This window comes from Pinus tabuliformis, chromosome 4_2 (genome assembly GCF_031772625.1).
Source record: "Pinus tabuliformis cultivar Carrire ecotype Pingquan chromosome 4_2, CPIR1, whole genome shotgun sequence".
NCBI lineage: Eukaryota > Viridiplantae > Streptophyta > Pinopsida > Pinales > Pinaceae > Pinus > Pinus tabuliformis.
This window is the reverse complement of record NC_142304.1, coordinates 166,985,305-167,001,829: the sequence shown is the minus strand read 5'-3', so window position 1 is coordinate 167,001,829 and position 16,525 is coordinate 166,985,305. Positions and strand designations below refer to the sequence as shown.

Genomic DNA, 16,525 nt, shown 5'->3' with positions numbered 1-16,525 from the left:
AATGCTCTTAAACAAGATAGATTTGCTTTAGTAGGAAATACTAAACCTATATTTTGTCAAGGTTCAAGGATGAGATGATGAGCTTCCGGCTGGTGGGAGAGATGCCCCAAATTTCAGAGGACATCACAAAGGACCATGTTCTTCATGTGCCCCGCCCACATACCATGGGTATCTCTGACAAATATCAGAAATTGAAGACATAATCTTCTTCTTTCTCAAGTGGATAAGGACAAGATGATCAAGGATTTGCATGACCTCAATCAGGACCTAGTGCAAGAAGCCAACAAGTTAAAGGGTACTGAAGTTAATTTTGAAACACTGCATCAGTAAGTTACAACCCTTAGCTTTCGCAAAGTATGATAACTTTATTGAGAGTTGGACAAATCATATAAACGAGTTACATGAATTCAATGAAGAGGTTCGTCAAGACCTCACAAATGACAAGGTTATGTCTTTCATAGCAGTCTAATGATGACGATGTTGCTTCTTAAGATGTTTATGGTGATAATTCTAACGATATGGCTAGTAGTGATGACGTTTGTAAAAAGGATGATATTAATAATGTGCGTTCTTCTCATGATTAGCAGAAATTGTGAAAATTTCTAAAAAGGAAATCCTACTGCAGTTATTAATATGACTTTTTCTACTTACTCCTTCAGAGATAAGTTATCTATTGTATTCTTAACGCAAATATCGAAACATATTCTATTGCAGCCTTCACAATTAAAACATTGCAGAAATTAAATGTAAGTAAAATGCCGGCACATATACAAACGCAATGACAGCTATTTTTGGACAATTGTCCCCGAAAAAACCCAATGTGGAAAAGGTGCAGCAGATGAAGGTTTTATTATTCTTCAGCAAAAGTCAACATGTACAAAATTTCCCCAGCAATATAGAACTGAGAAATGTTTACAGACGTTCCTGAACAAGTATCTGACTTGAGAGAGGGGTTCCCTTCACCCTCTGCGTCTATCTGGCTTGCCCAACGTCACTTTCTCTAGCCTCTGGACTAGCCTGCGTAATGCCTACGTCACTCAGGCCAGTGCTGCCTCTCCCAGCGTCAATCTGCCCAACGTTGTTCATTTTGTTGCTTTGTGTCTTCATCTCTGTCTCCCTGACTGATGTTGAATCCTCTTTGTCTCTCCTCCACCTGCAACTCTCCCTCTGAATCGATTTTCTCTTGTCGAACTTCGACCAATGAGAAAATCAATTTCTCTTGGGCAACTAAGTATCTGTCTAGTGCATTTTCCAAATGACCCTCAAGCCCCTTCTTATATCTTTTTGTTAGGCAACCAACGACCTAGATTAAATCTTAATCAAAGGCTCAGATCGTTTTGGCTTTGATCTGTAGATTTTTCTAGAAGATTCACCCCTGATTAGATTAATACCCATTAATATTTTAATTTTCCTAAGTTTAGACTTAGGAAACCCATTAAAAATATTAATTATTTTAATAAAATCACTTCTTGCTGGAATTTCCCAAAAACGCTTTCTAGGCTCTTTGGAATACCTGTGCCCAAGGCTCCTTGCAAAATTTGAGACTTAGAGCACATCTAATGCTACCCCAAATCAACAAAAATCACATCTTGCACCTTATATGTAACATGAGTAGGACCATTTTCCACATCAACATCCTCTTTATAAAGAGCAAAGGAATTCATCCAAGAGTCAAAATTCTTAGTATGGTGGCAATGATGCATACAGATATTTGTAGAACACTGTAAAGGGCAAAATATTGGACCAGTGCTGACTTACCAGGATCGATTATCATTGTACTAATAACTGGTTATGGTAGCATTAGAACAAGTACTTGACAACTTCACACATGTCTCATCAATTGTACATTTGTACAATGCTCCTCTTTATTCTTGTTGATTGACTAATTGATCGATTAATGTCACAGTCCTTACTGGACTACTTAGTTGAATAGTCTTGTCAGTATGTTGGCAAGTTTTACATGTGAGAGGCCTTTGATTGGAAGGCTTGCATGTGAACTTTATTCATTGGTGTGGTCCCTCAACTTGTGTTTATGTTTAAGGGAGAATGTTGTTGAGCTTGTTAGGATGTATAAACCAATGTTGCAAATATCTCGATAACATTTTGATTTTATTCGAAATCACGATTTTTTGGCCTAGGCGATGTTTGCTGATTTTTATAGATATTTTGATAATATCTTGATTTTACCGATTTCTTCCAATTTTTATCAATATTTTTCCGATTTTTACGGTTTTTTGGTTTTCCGGACCTTTGCCAATTTTATCCCGATGCTGACGTTCGCAAGATTGTAAACCCGTCTTGATGTTGTTGAGAACTCACTAATGCTTTCAACCAGTCTAAAAAATCATGAGAGATGCTCGATGATTGGATAGTGCGGAGAAGTCGAAGAAGCAAAAGAAGATCTGAGGCCTGCTCAAATAAATGATGCACCAAGGAACTACTACTCAATGCACACCAAGAAATCGAAAGGAATTTTTTACCATAGAGGTTTTCTGTTTCGTGTTGATCTTGACAGCTCCAATTGGCTATGATTGATGCTCTTGTTGCATAATTTGGGAGCACTATGATTTTGAACAAAATTGTTGACAATACATTTTGGCAACCCTATTCTAAGCATTTGTGCATGGGCTCTCGATGCTCTACCTTTATGTGAGGAAATGTTTCGGTGGTTCAATTCTAAAGCACCCTCCATTATATTCCTCGTTGCATAAGTTTGCTTCACTACATTCTGCAAAGAACTGGGTGGGTGTGTTGTGGAAGTAACTATTATGTTGTACGGGTTCACCGAATTTGACTTTTGAGGTTCGAAACTCAAAAATAACTTCAAGGTCCGGTCAAATTCGATTCAAGCACGCGTTTCTGTCTGCCTTAGCTTACCATACAAGGTCCGCCGTATTTCAGTTTTGGAGTTCGAATCTCTCGATTTTTTAAGTCTCTTTTAAACTTAAATTTAATTCACCATGCTAATTTGGTTATGGTCGTCCAGCATGCAGGTGAAGGGTGAAGGTTTTGTATGATAGGGTGATCTATGTCCAAAGTTTACTTCTGTAACAAAAACGTGTGCAAGCACCTAACGTATGTTGAAAGAGGACAATCGTGTCTCCAACATTTAACAATTGTACATAAAATGTCTGTTAAGAGATAGTCAACAGCGCTGAACTGGCACAAAGAAGAATGACGCTTTGGCATGTTAAACAATATTTCATGGAGAGTAAAGATTTTTATTGTTTAATTAAGAATTAATTCGCATCAACTTTGGTCTGAAATGGGATGGTGGAAGAGACTTAAATAAGTTTGGAAGAACAGGGGTGTATTTTACATCAGGGACAATTATGGTCTGAAATGGGATGGTGGAAAAGACTTAAAGAAGTTTGGAAGAACAGGGGTGTATTTTACATCAGGGACAATTATGGAAGAACAGGGGTGTATTTTACATCAGGGACAATTATGGCAATATGTTAGCGAAAGTTTCTTGGCATTGTCTTTTCAGCCGGGGAATGATAGAAGGACGAGCCACCTCATCATCAATTTGAATAAGAAAACAACAAAAACCATGGATAATAGTCGTCCCATAAGCTACTTTTAGTGTCATGAAGGTTAAAATATCATTCATTTATAGGCTTTATAGTTTTTGAATGAGAATCTCATCAACATAGCTATATATATATAGATAATAGAAATATTTAACCGGCAATTTCATTTGTATTATAAACCTTGAAAACTTAATATATTGGATTATATATTAAATTTAAATTTTATATTAAAATTAATTGTATTTTTTAATTACTTTGAGAGACGCTTTACAACCTAGAACATAAAATGATCCTTAAATCAAAAGATAATAAAGATAAAACATAACATCGACTCAAGTAAAAAAATAATAAAAATAATAACTAGATTCAATTTAATTTGTTATATTGTAATTTTGTTTTTATTAATAAAATTACAAACTATTTTTTCATTAAAAAAATTATAATATACATATCACATTAAAATTCAATTAAATAATAATTCATATTTTAGTGTCCTCGAGGTTAAAAATCTCATTCATTCATTCGGAGGCTTTATCGTTTTTTTAATGAGAATCTCATCAACATAGCTTTATATATATATATGAAAAACAATATATTTGTATAATTATATTAAATTTGATTAATATGTTAATGATGATTTTAAAAATATATAATATTTAAGGGGAAATTTAATTTGTATTGTAAACCTTAAAAACTTAATATATTGATTTATATATTAAATTTTATATTAAAATTAATTGTATTTTTTAATTATTTTGAGAGGCACTTTACAACCTAGAATGGGGTAGATGTTGTGTGCCTATAAAATAATCATTAGATCAAAAGATAATAATGATAAAACATAATGTCAACTCAAGTAAAAAAATAATAAATCTATTCAATTCAATTTGTTATACTGTAATTTTGTTTTTATGAATAAAATTACAAACAATTTTTTCATTTAAAAAATTATAATTTACATATCACATTAAAATTAAATTAAATAATAATGATTCATATTGGTAACCATAATATTTCAAAACATATAATTAATAAACATATAAAAAAGTAACAAATTTAATTAATAAACATATAATTAGAAATAAAAATATCTCTATATAGCAATGTGAAATATACATAAATAATAAATAGTAGCTACAATGTCAATTGGGATTATCTCGGGTGGTTGGGTAGAATGGTCGTTATCTTCCTCACAAAGAATCAAATCCCTGCTAGTGACATGATAAGCTATAATGTCTTGATAAATATTGTTATAACGACTTCATGCCTATGAATATTGTTGTAATGGCTTCGTGCCTATGAATATTGTTGTATTGAACTCTCAAGTGAGTATACTTATGGGTTGGCCCGGTACAAACAACCTCACTCTAGCCTTTGGGCCAAAAGAAAGTCGATTTCTTTCCTCAAAAAAAATAGTAGTTATAAATTAAAATCTATTTTACCATATAAATTAAAAAACGACTCATTCATTATTCATAACCATTATATTTCAAAACTTCAAATTTAATTTAAATTAATAAGCATACAAAACCTTTATACTTACAATAAAATTTCTCATTCATTATTCATAACCATTATATTTCAGAACTTCAAATTTAATTTTAATTAACAAGCATACAAAACCTTAATACTTACGATAAAATTTCTCTTTGTACACATGCGAACACATATAATCAATGCTATTCATATCACATTAAAAAGTTAAATTAAAAAGTATAAATCATGTTAAAGAAAAATGGCAAGAATAAGAATATTTCTATATAGGGAGATGAGAAATTTATATAAATATAAATAATATTATTAAAAACCAACATAAATCCATCTTAACTCCAAATCTATCAAGTGTCAAATACAAACCTTTCTTCAAATTTTGCACTCAAAAAGAGGTTCGCATCTTGAGAGATTTGATCTCTCTTGGCACTTAGTGGATCTGGAGTTAAGATGGATCTATACTTGTATATATAGAAAGAGACAAAGAGTCAAAATTAATGGCAAACCTCATCTGAACCTTATCAGAAAGTTCAAATCAAACTTAATTGTTGCCAAACCCAAACTCTAACCTGAACCATGTGATGTTGGAACGTGTACCTTGTAATGGTCAAGTATTTTGGTTGTTAATTTCCTAGCCCAATGGTGTTTAATGGGATATGTGATATCTCTAAAAAAATTCCCAGACATGTTGTAGTAATTATGTTCATTGCAAGAAACAACGATTAAAGGGTGGTGTTGAGATAATGTCACCTTCAAATATCCGCCAAGTTATGTTTAAGAGTAAATGTGATAATATTTAATGAAATCCGCGAAGTTATGTTTAAGAGTAAATGTGATAATATTTAATGAAAACCTAACTTGAGAGATTTATTGGGCCAAATTGGTACCCCTTGATCACTCTTTCATCATGGTTAGCAATTTCAGTGGTTATTGTAGTCACACCCTTTAGTGTAGGGATAAACTCTCACCGTGTTTATTGGTGAGAGGCTCTAGTCTCATTCGACCAACACAATATACACATTACATACACACCATACATGATCTTTCTACAAAGATGTGCTTCATTATTTAAAGTAGTTGTTGAACGTTGCCCATTACATACACACCATGCATAATCTTTCTACAAAGATGTGCTTCATTATTTAAAGTAGTTGTTGAACGTTGCCCTTCCTGTGGGATACTATAAACTCATCTTTAAATCCTAATAAGCCAACCTACACATTTAATTATAATTACACCATTCTAGCTTACATAAGCTAGGTTACCTAATGGACATTAATGTTCATTAGAAATTGTAATTTCAAAACCTCAACAAAAATTCAATAATCTTCACATAAGACTTACTTACACATTTAATTATAATTACACCATTCTAGCTTACATAAGCTAGGTTACCTAATGGACATTAATGTTCATTAGAAATTGTAATTTCAAAACCTCAACAAAAATTCAATAATCTTCACAAGGATAAGACTTACCAGGGACAAGGATCATTATAGACCATAAGGCCCTCAACAATTGGGAATTTGTTACAACTTTACAAATTCTATTTAATAAGAAGGAAAAGATAGTTACATTCTAGAACATAACCTTAATAATAAAAGGAATATTTATTATAGTGTTCTACAGGGACGTGTTCCCTAGGGTGGGGTGCACGCACTCCACACTTCCCACGAACCTAGGACAGTAATGCTTGGGGAACATTCCCCCGGGGATATATAGGGAGAACGTTTATCCACGTCTCCCTTTTGGGGAGACGCGAGGAGATGCAAGGGGAAATGTTTCCCCTGTGTGGGGGATGTGTTTCCCCAAAAGGCGTGTTTGTGGGCGTCCCCCCCTTAACTTTGCTTGAAAACAATAATTTATGAGTAGAGAAGCTTAATATTCAACCCTAACGCCTTACTAATGCTATGTAATTAAAACAATAATTTATGAGTAGAGAAGCTTAATATTCAACCCTAACGCCTTACTAATGCTATGTAATTAATTTATCTTTCATTTTCATCATTTTAGTTAAATTTTCAACATTACCATGAAATGACTCAGGGTGTTTGAGAATGGTTACAACCTCATCACATTTCATATAGAGAAAGTAGAATTTTAGATCCCACTCAAATCCCCCAAACTTAGCAGTTTTCAAGATATCAGGATTGGGGGGATTTCAATATTTCCATTGGATTCTATCATGTATGAGGGTCTAGAACTAGCATTTAATAAAGACCACCAAGCCCAGAAGCAACCCTTTTGACCAATTTTGTCTAATAACCCTTAAAATTTAAAAAAATAATAATAAAATTATAACTAAAAGGAAAAATACATTAAAAAAATATCAAAACCTAATCTAATTTGTAATCCCTCACTCATTTGACTTACCAAGTTTACCTCTACTCAGCATACCCCGCAGTGTTATATGACTTACCAGTTAACTTTTGTCTCTCCTCCCCTGTGACGCTCCTTCAATGCTCATTGTCCATTTTCAATTTTCAGTTTTAACTTTTGAGTCTTGACTCTAGATATCGATGACCTTAGATGGATTCTCTAAGTTGTCACTATTCACTATTTTTGAGTTCGAATTATATCAATTTACTATTCGTGTTTTTAGACTTCAATATCTATTGTAGTTTATTTTGTTTAGTACTAATTAGATCATAGAACAATGAATGATGAATTTAAATTTTAAATCAATTTAAATATAGAATAATGAATGATAAATTTAACTTTTAAATCAATATAGATTCTATCAATATAAATGATGTATGTATCAATATGAATGATGAGTATAAATCAGTGTATGTCATTATTTAATTTAATTATATATAAAACAATGCATTTAGGCTTTCATATATATATATATATATATATATATATATATACACTTTGACATTTCTCATCCTTTAAATTTTTTAAAAATTTGAAAATACCCACACACATCCCCTATGCCCTATACATCTCAGCGTGGTGAGTAGTGGTGAGCAGTGTGAGCAATGGTGAGCAGTGTGAGCAGCGTGGTGAGCAGTGTAAGTAGTGTGGTCAGCAGTATGAGCAGAGCAGAGCAATGTGAGCAGTGTGGGCAGCAGTGAGAGCAGCGAGCAGTGAACAATGAACAGTGAGCAGTGTGAGAGTAGGGAGTTTTTATGCAGCAAAAGTATCGAGCAAGGAGCAAGCAGCAGCAAATGCATTCAAACATAACAAAGGAACCAGAAATTTCAAAACATGTGGAGACAAATGATTTAGGACAAGTGAAAATTGTCTTATCCGCCAAAGCTGGGAAGTGGGTTTGGGTCAATGCCAAACAATATCGGGGCATTTTAAAATGAAGAATAGCCCGTCTAAAATGGGAGCAAGCAAGGAAAAAACGGTCTCAAAAGAAATGTAATCGAGCCCTTCGCAAAAAGCACTCAAACAACTCTCCTCCACAAGCACGTGGCAACAAGAAGTCCAAAGGAAAAGTCATTGATGATTTTGTCTTATATAGTCCCACATCCACACCTCTCCCCTGGTCATCTGATCTTTATGTGAAAGAATTGTTAAATGCAAAACAAAGGTTGGAGGTTTTAGAAGCTAAAGGGCAGAAAAGAGATCATCAAATTCATATAATAACAACTGAGAACAATGCATTAGCAAAAAGCAATAAAATTTTAAAAGAACAAGTGGCATTGCTACAGGAAGCTCTCCTGATAGGGAAGACAGAATGGCAACGCATGAAGGCAGATTTTCAAAACATAAAGAAATTTGTAGTGGAAAGTACAGAGGTGGTGAATGTGAAATCATCCGAGGATAAAGGGAAAATGATTGCCCAAATAAACAACCATGAAGAGAACGCAAGAGAAGAAACGAAAGGAGATTCCACCAAAGTTTACAAAACTTGGGCTCAAGTTATTAGCAATTCTGCTAATAAGGAAAGAAAAACAAATATTCAAGTTGACAACATACAAGATAGTGAAGGCAAGGAAAGACAAAATAGGGCAGCAAACATAATTATTAAAGGGGTGAAAGACTATGGGAAAAATGAATGTACTCTTGACCTTACAAGAGACTTTTTGAAAGACAAGTTGCTATGGCAAGGACAAATATGTCAAGCATGGAGAGTGGGTAAGTTTAACGGGGAGAGAGCCGGGCCCATAAAAGTCATTATGCCTAGCTTGCGTGATAAATATATTATTATAAGCAAGAAACATCTCTTGAGGGGTTCTCATTTTTTCCTAGAAGAAGATTTAACTGTAAAACAACAAGAGGAAAGAAGGGAGGAAATTTTAAAGGTTAGGGCAGTAAGAGATGAAGGAAAGAGAGCATGGATTTATAAAGGCAAAGTTGTGATAGCACAGTTTGGACCTCCTTCCAGAACAGAGCAGCAAGATGGTAATAAAGAAGAGGCAACAAACCCTTCAACAGGAAATCAGAAAGCAAGGTCGGTATGGGAAAATAGGAACAAAGACTCAAATGTGAGTCTTGCATGTCAAAATAAATAGCAATCAAGTCATACCCAAGTTTCCTTAACATTAGTTTGTTGGAACTGCAAAGGTTACCCATGGAGACGAGGACCTAGGTTAGGGCCTATTGCGGAAAATGGAGACATAATTTGCCTCATAAAAACACATGAGCATGAAGGGTGCAAGACACCTTTGTTTGAAGGATACTGGAAGATGGCAGTGTGGAACAAGGCAGTAGGGAATGGCAAAGGGCACGGGGGTATCATGGTTTTAGTAAGGGAGAAAGAAGATCGTCTTATTCAGTTAGAAAAAGAAGACACAAATAAGCAATTCATTTGGTTTAAAATATTAGAAAATGGAAACCACATCAGAATTGCAGCGTGCTATTTTGCGCCACAAGTTTCAAAAATCTACAAAGGTAGAGGGCTTGACCACAAAGATCCATTTGCAGCTTTAAAAGCAGATATTGCAACATATTGGCAGCTAGGTGAAGTCCTTATAGTGGGTGATTTCAATGCTAGGACTGCAAGTGAGCAAGCTAGCATTCTTTGTTGTAAAGATAATTGTGACCCTATTTGGCTTACAAAAGAAGTTAATCATCAGTGCGAAAGAATTTCAGAGGACAAGGGCTGCAATCTCTTTGGTGAACAATTGCTTACTCTATGTGGGGCCTTTGATTTAGTCATTTGTAATGGCTTGACTAGATGGGCAAAGTCCGGTAATTTCACTTACAATACTTACAATGGAGCAAGTGTGGTAGATTATGTAATTTGCTCGCATGGTTTGTGTGAGAAAATGGAAGAAGTTTTGGTTGGAGATCAGCTGTGGGATTTGAAATCAGATCACAAGCCAATTTATTTATGTTTCTCTTGGATTGGAAAAAAACAATTAGAGTCAAAAATTTAGCATGTCCAATAAAATCTCCCACAGGGCAGAATTCTTTTGACGCCAGAAAATTGCAATACCTTCAAAATGATGCTAGAGAGGCTCTTTGAGAAGTAGAAAATTACAATTCACAGCCTTCATAGTCATGAATTAACACATTTAATTCAATGCGCACTTGCAAAGTGCAAAAAACAAAAATTAAGAAGTCTGAAACAAATTGCTTTCCGGTTAATGCTTGGATTGACGAGGAATGCAAAAAGGCAAGGAGAATGTGGAAAGAGTCAAACAAGAATAACATAAAGCTCAAATCGTACAAGCAGTGATTAAGCAAGAAAAAGGTTGATTTCATGGTTTCAAGGAGGGAAAAACTAATCTTCCTTGAGAAAAATAATCCCAAATTATTTTGGAAGGAGGTCCAACCGAAAAAGATACAAATTGGAAATAATATTACAGCTTCTAAATGGTTTGACTATGCAAGACAACTCTATGAGCAGGTTCCCAAGGTTGACCCTCCCCCTTGGTCAACACTGATACTGAACTCTACACGGTACAAGAGGTAGAGATGGGTATCAAAAAGTTGGGTGTTGGAAAAGAAAAAGACTTAGCTGAACTCCAAGCAGAATATCTAAAGTGGGGCTCAAAAATTCTTGCACTTCACATTACAAAAATCTTCAACTACATCATACAACAAGGGCTCCCCACAGATTGGTCAACTAGTCTGGCAATAACTCTTTTCAAGAGCGGTGACGTCAATAATCCCTCTAATTATAGGACCATCATGATAAACCCTTTGTTTGCAAAGCTATTTGGAAGCATGCTAGAAAACAAAATTAGCAAGTGGGCAGAAGAAAGAAATAAGCATGCTAAAGGGCAAGCAGGTTTTAGACCTAAACATTCCACAATTGATCATTGCATAACTTTAAGGCACATCATTGAAAAAGTTTGGGAGAAAAAGGAAGAAGTCTTTTGTTGCTTTGTTGATTTCAGAAAAGCGTTTGACTCGGTTCCTAGGGATAAACTTTGGCAAAGAATGGAGGAACTTGGGGTTCCTAAACATTTGAGAGCAGCTGTGCATACGCTGTATGAAGATGTGAAAGTCAAAATTAGAACTTCAGCAGGCATTTCTGAAAGTTTTAGAAGCGATATCGGGGTCAAGCAAGGTTGCCCACTGTCTCCTACCCTTTTTGGTTTATATATCGACAAGCTTGAGGAGTGGTTAAATTCGCAAGGGGGTGATGGTATCTATTTGTGCAAGTTCGTTATAAGGCTTTTTTTTTATGCAGATGATCTTATTCTGATTGCTAAATCGGCTCTTGGTTTGCAAGAGCACTTACTATCCCTTGAGCATTTTTGTAGAAGTGTGGGGATACAAGTCAATATCAGCAAAACGAAAGTAGTGGTCTTCTCTAAGAAAAGAAAACATAACTAGCATAAGTTATACTTTGAAGGCAACATTCTGGAAGAAGTTGCGGATTACAAATACCTCGGGATTGACTTCAACAAAAATCTAAGCTGGAATGGTTGTAGAAAGAAAAGAACTTTGGCGGGTTGGAAAGCATTTTATGCTTTTCAAAATAGGTGTAGAGAGGCAGAGTTATGGGACTGGAAGACCACTCAAACTCTTTTTGGGCTTCTAATGATTCGGTGATTCTCTATGGTTGTGAACTGTGGACTAGCAGGTCCTTCGACATGCAATGGAAACAAATTGAGAAAATTCAGAAGCGTTTGATTACAAACAAATTTAAGATTAAAAGTGTAGTTCCTTATGATATCTTGTTAAGTGAAACAGGGACTGCTCTTATTCAAGCAATTGCTATGGTGCGAGTCATAAGGTATTTAAAAAAAATTGAGCAAATGGAACAGGGTAGATGGCCTAAGGTTGTCTTTAATGATAGATTGTGCAACAACAAAAACACTTGGATGCAGCAAAATAACAATCTGGTTTAGTAAATGGGGTATTTGCTTGAACGCGTGTCCCATAAACAGTGAAGAGATAAAAGCTTTTGTTATGGAAAAGTTCCACAAACGTACTTGGGATAAGGAGCTGGGAAGAAAAAAAATTAATATATTGAAGTGTTTAATCTCACTCATAATCAATGTTGCACTAATCGTTATTGGGATAATTTCGGCACGGGGAAAAAATCGTTTGGTACAAAAAATTCATTTTTTTTCAATTTTTTTAATATCTAAACCATCTACAACATAAAATAAATACATTGACACATAAATATGATAAAAGAACTAATATATAAGATGTTTAATATCATTTCTAGTGCTAAAATCACACATAACAGTGAATCATGTCCTGAATAATAAGTCTTGACTCCTGAGTCCCAACTCAGCCTCAAAATATCAGCAAAAAATATAATAATGTATCTCATATCATGAGTCATAATGTCATATACAATGAAATGAACAAAATAACTAAAGTCTAATATTATTGATTTCCTCTGCCCCTCTTGCGAGAAAATGGCACAGCGTTCCCTTTCCCTCTAGATGTAGATGCTAGTGCTGGTGGAATTGGCAGTGGAGTTTGTTGTGCTCTAGAACCTGAAGAACTAGGAGTAGGAGCTATAGGAGGTAGACCACGTCCTCTACCGGTGGCAGGGGTAGCCCAAGCAGGTGGTGTCACCTCCTCCTCCTGTTGCTCCAACTCTTCCTGCTCCTCCTCCTCCTCCTCCTCCCCCTCCACTACATCCTGCACTAACCAATCATCAGCAGACTCCATGAGAGGCCTCTCGGACTCAACCCTCCATGCAGCAGTGGTGTCAATCCCATCCAATGAGATGGCCTCCATATCAGGTGTCCTCTCAAGTTGCCTCACCCACAATCGAAGATTGTAGTAGATGTAGACCATGTCATTAAGTCGCTAGGACTCCAACATGTACAAAGATCATGAAATAATAAATTAATAATTATAAAAAAAATATTGTTTAATGAATCCAAAAATCTATTTGGAAATTTGCAATATTTGAAATTTTTAAGTGTTAACCTATTGCGTTTCTTGTTGTGTATTTTTTCAAATACACTCCAGTTGCGCTCACATCCTGAGGAGCTACATGTTTGGCTGAAGATCCGAATGGCAAGCTTTTGCAGAAGGGGTACCCTGGCACCATACATTCTCCACCATGCATCTACAACAAAATTACAAATAAAATTTTAAATAAACATAAGAAAAAAAATGGAATTTGAAGAGACAATGAAATTTGAAACAAACTAAAAAATACCTGGCATTTTAATCGTCCTATCAGTCACAGCGATCTCAAAGCCAAATGTGTCACCTACCATCCTATATGTCTCAATTTCTTTAGAGATTTCTTTACATTCTGCTGGAGATCGCACCATCCTCTGGACACAGGTTAAGAATCCATCCATGATCTCAGCATCAAATACGAACCCACATGCGTAAGAAAATGCGGGGTTCAGGAAAATCCCAGCAGCATGAATGGGACGATGGAGTGTGTTGTTCCATCATTCATCAATCACTCCCCATAGGAGGAGTTGTCTCTGAAACCCCTCATCTCCCTTATCATCATAGTAGGCCCGAATGGATTCTTTCACCTTGTCCATGGCCTCATACAAATAGCCCATTACGGGCTTCTCACCATCAACTAACCGAAGAACCTTTACTAAAGGTTCAGTGACGGCGCACACGTCCTGCACTCACGCCCAGAAGTCTTCCTGATATGAAACTAGTCTGCATATGGACTCTCTCTTTGGTTTGCGGCTCATTGGCAAAGCACGCCACTCCTCTGAAAGAATCATTCTCTTCACATCCCACATAGAATTCAAGAGGGATTGAAGAGATATGAAATTGATAGCAAAACGTGTAATGGCGGGGCGCACCAACTCTTTGTTGTTGGTGAATCTTCTCATCAAGCTAAGCACAGAAGTATGATTATATATAAATTTTGTAATGCTTTTGGATGACTCAACAATATCTTTGACAAAGGGAATTTTCCCTATGTCCTCCAACATCAAATCAATACAGTGTGCAACACAAGGTGTCTGAAATAAAGTAGGATGCCTGTCCATAAGCATCCTGCCAGTAGCAACATAATTTGCAGCATTGTCCGTGATGACTTGGACAACATTTTCTGCACCTACCTCCGAAATAAACACATCCAGCAAATCACATAAAGTTCTTGCATCTTTGATTTGTGCAGATGCATCAACAGATTTGATAAACATAGTCCCCTTGGGACAACTAACCAAGAAGTTTATAAAGGTTCTCCCCTTTTGGTCAGTCCAACCATCTGACATCACAGTGCAACCTGTTTGTGCCCATGATTCCCTAAAATCCTCCAATCTTTTGGTGCAATCAAGCTTTTCATTTTAAAGAATCCGGCCTCTCATGTCATTATAAGAAGGGATTTTGTACCCTGGGCCAACAGTTGCAATAGCATTAAGAGCAGGCTGGAAAAATGGATTATTCCTTACAATGCTGAAAGGAATATCACTCCAAAGGAGAAATTTTGCCGGCAATTTGTCAGCTTGTTCTTTTTCAGTTTTTTTAAGCATTGAACTGATAGATCGTTGTGAACCAGGTGTGGTTTGAGGAACAAAAAATGATGAGGCAGCTACCGGGTTGGTTGATGATGCAGTAGAACCACTGCCACTTCCTTGTTTAGCTAACTTTCTTAGTTGCCTCTTCATTTCTTGTTTGGCCTCTCTAGTGTGGTCTAAAGTTTCCAATGCTTTCATGCCTCTTCGGATGAATTCAGGATTTGTATTTGAGCAAGGCCCTACATCAAATTCAGGGATTTGTGCAAAGTGATATTTCAATCTGTACACCCCTCCGGACATATGGTGCCCACACAACTTGCAAGACAAGTTTATTCTATGATTCAGAGCAGCAGGTTCACCAAATTCCCAGAAAGGGTCCAATTTCCTTGGCATGTTTGATTTTGAACTTTGAAGTTGAAAACTTGAATGGTGTTTCGGTGAACCTATGGGAAAATAAAGATTACAATTTCGTATTTACAAGTTACAAACATACAATTTAGTATTTTACTATTTACACTTTACAAAAACTAAAAAAAATTAGATACAATTTAAGAAACCTCATTCCAAACCCAACCAAAAAAAACAAAAAAAAAATATATTGGACAAATGTCAAAAACCTCATGGGCCCATTCCAAACCCAACCAAAAAAACTAAAAAAAAATTACATTGGACAAAACCCCATTCCAAACCCAACCAAAAACATGAAAAAAACAAAAACAAAGTTACAAAACAATGAAAACACAACTATGGTGCCCATACTGGTTTTAGACTCTCCTCCTTAGCTCACTCTTCGATTTAAGCCTCCAGGTAGGTGATTTAGCTCCAAAATCTCCAAGCCTCTATTTCTCCAACTCTCCAAGCTCCACCGCGCCCTCTACTAATGAAATGAACTAAACAAAATCGTTTTTCCTAATAAACATGCGCTGCCCAATGCCTCAACGATTTTTTGAGTAAAAATTGCGATTTTTTCGAAAAAATCGGCCCAAAAAAAACCCAATTTTTACCCCCGATTTAATCGCTAATTTGAAAAAATCACGATAATACGATATTATCGCGATTTTTTGTCGATTTGTGCAACACTGCTCATAATCATCAACCAAAAGCATACATAGAGGCCAATATTTCTTGGAGAGCCAAAATTCTTATTGCTCAGTTAAGGACTAATTCTCATCAACTCTGTTGTGAAACAGGGCACTGGAAAAGGCCAAAGGAAGTGTGGGAGGAAAGGGTATGCATTTTTTGTTTTTTCAGAAATGTGGAAACAGAAAAACATTTCATTTTAGAATGTGAGGCCTTCAAAGACAACAGGGAAAGTTATACAAATATGCTAGCAGCGAGCTCTTGGGATAATCTATTTAGCAAGGGGTTTATCGAGAAGCTGAGAGCATTTATCGTGAAGCTTCACAGAAAAAAGGCCGAATACATCAAAGAAATGAATAAGCAATCTGTCCCATAAACTTCTTTAACCTCGTGGACGTTAAAATAATTTCTTTTCTTTCTTTCTTTTCCCCACACCCCATCCACATCCAAAATCTAAACATTAATTTTTTATTATAAATAAAAATATATATATATATAAATTCCTACGTAAGACCTCACGTCACAAACTATTGATTAGGGCCTACTAACTTTACGATCACCCCATTCAAGTAATAAATTCCAGACATGTACTTTTCTTTA

General features: G+C 35.6%; 1 protein-coding gene across 2 annotated transcripts in view; it reads right to left on the bottom strand.

Annotated features, from left to right (window-relative positions):
* Positions 1–16,525, bottom strand: part of LOC149168705 (UPF0613 protein PB24D3.06c-like) — a 327,857-nt gene that overhangs the window by 174,825 nt on the left and 136,507 nt on the right. The window lies entirely within an intron of this gene.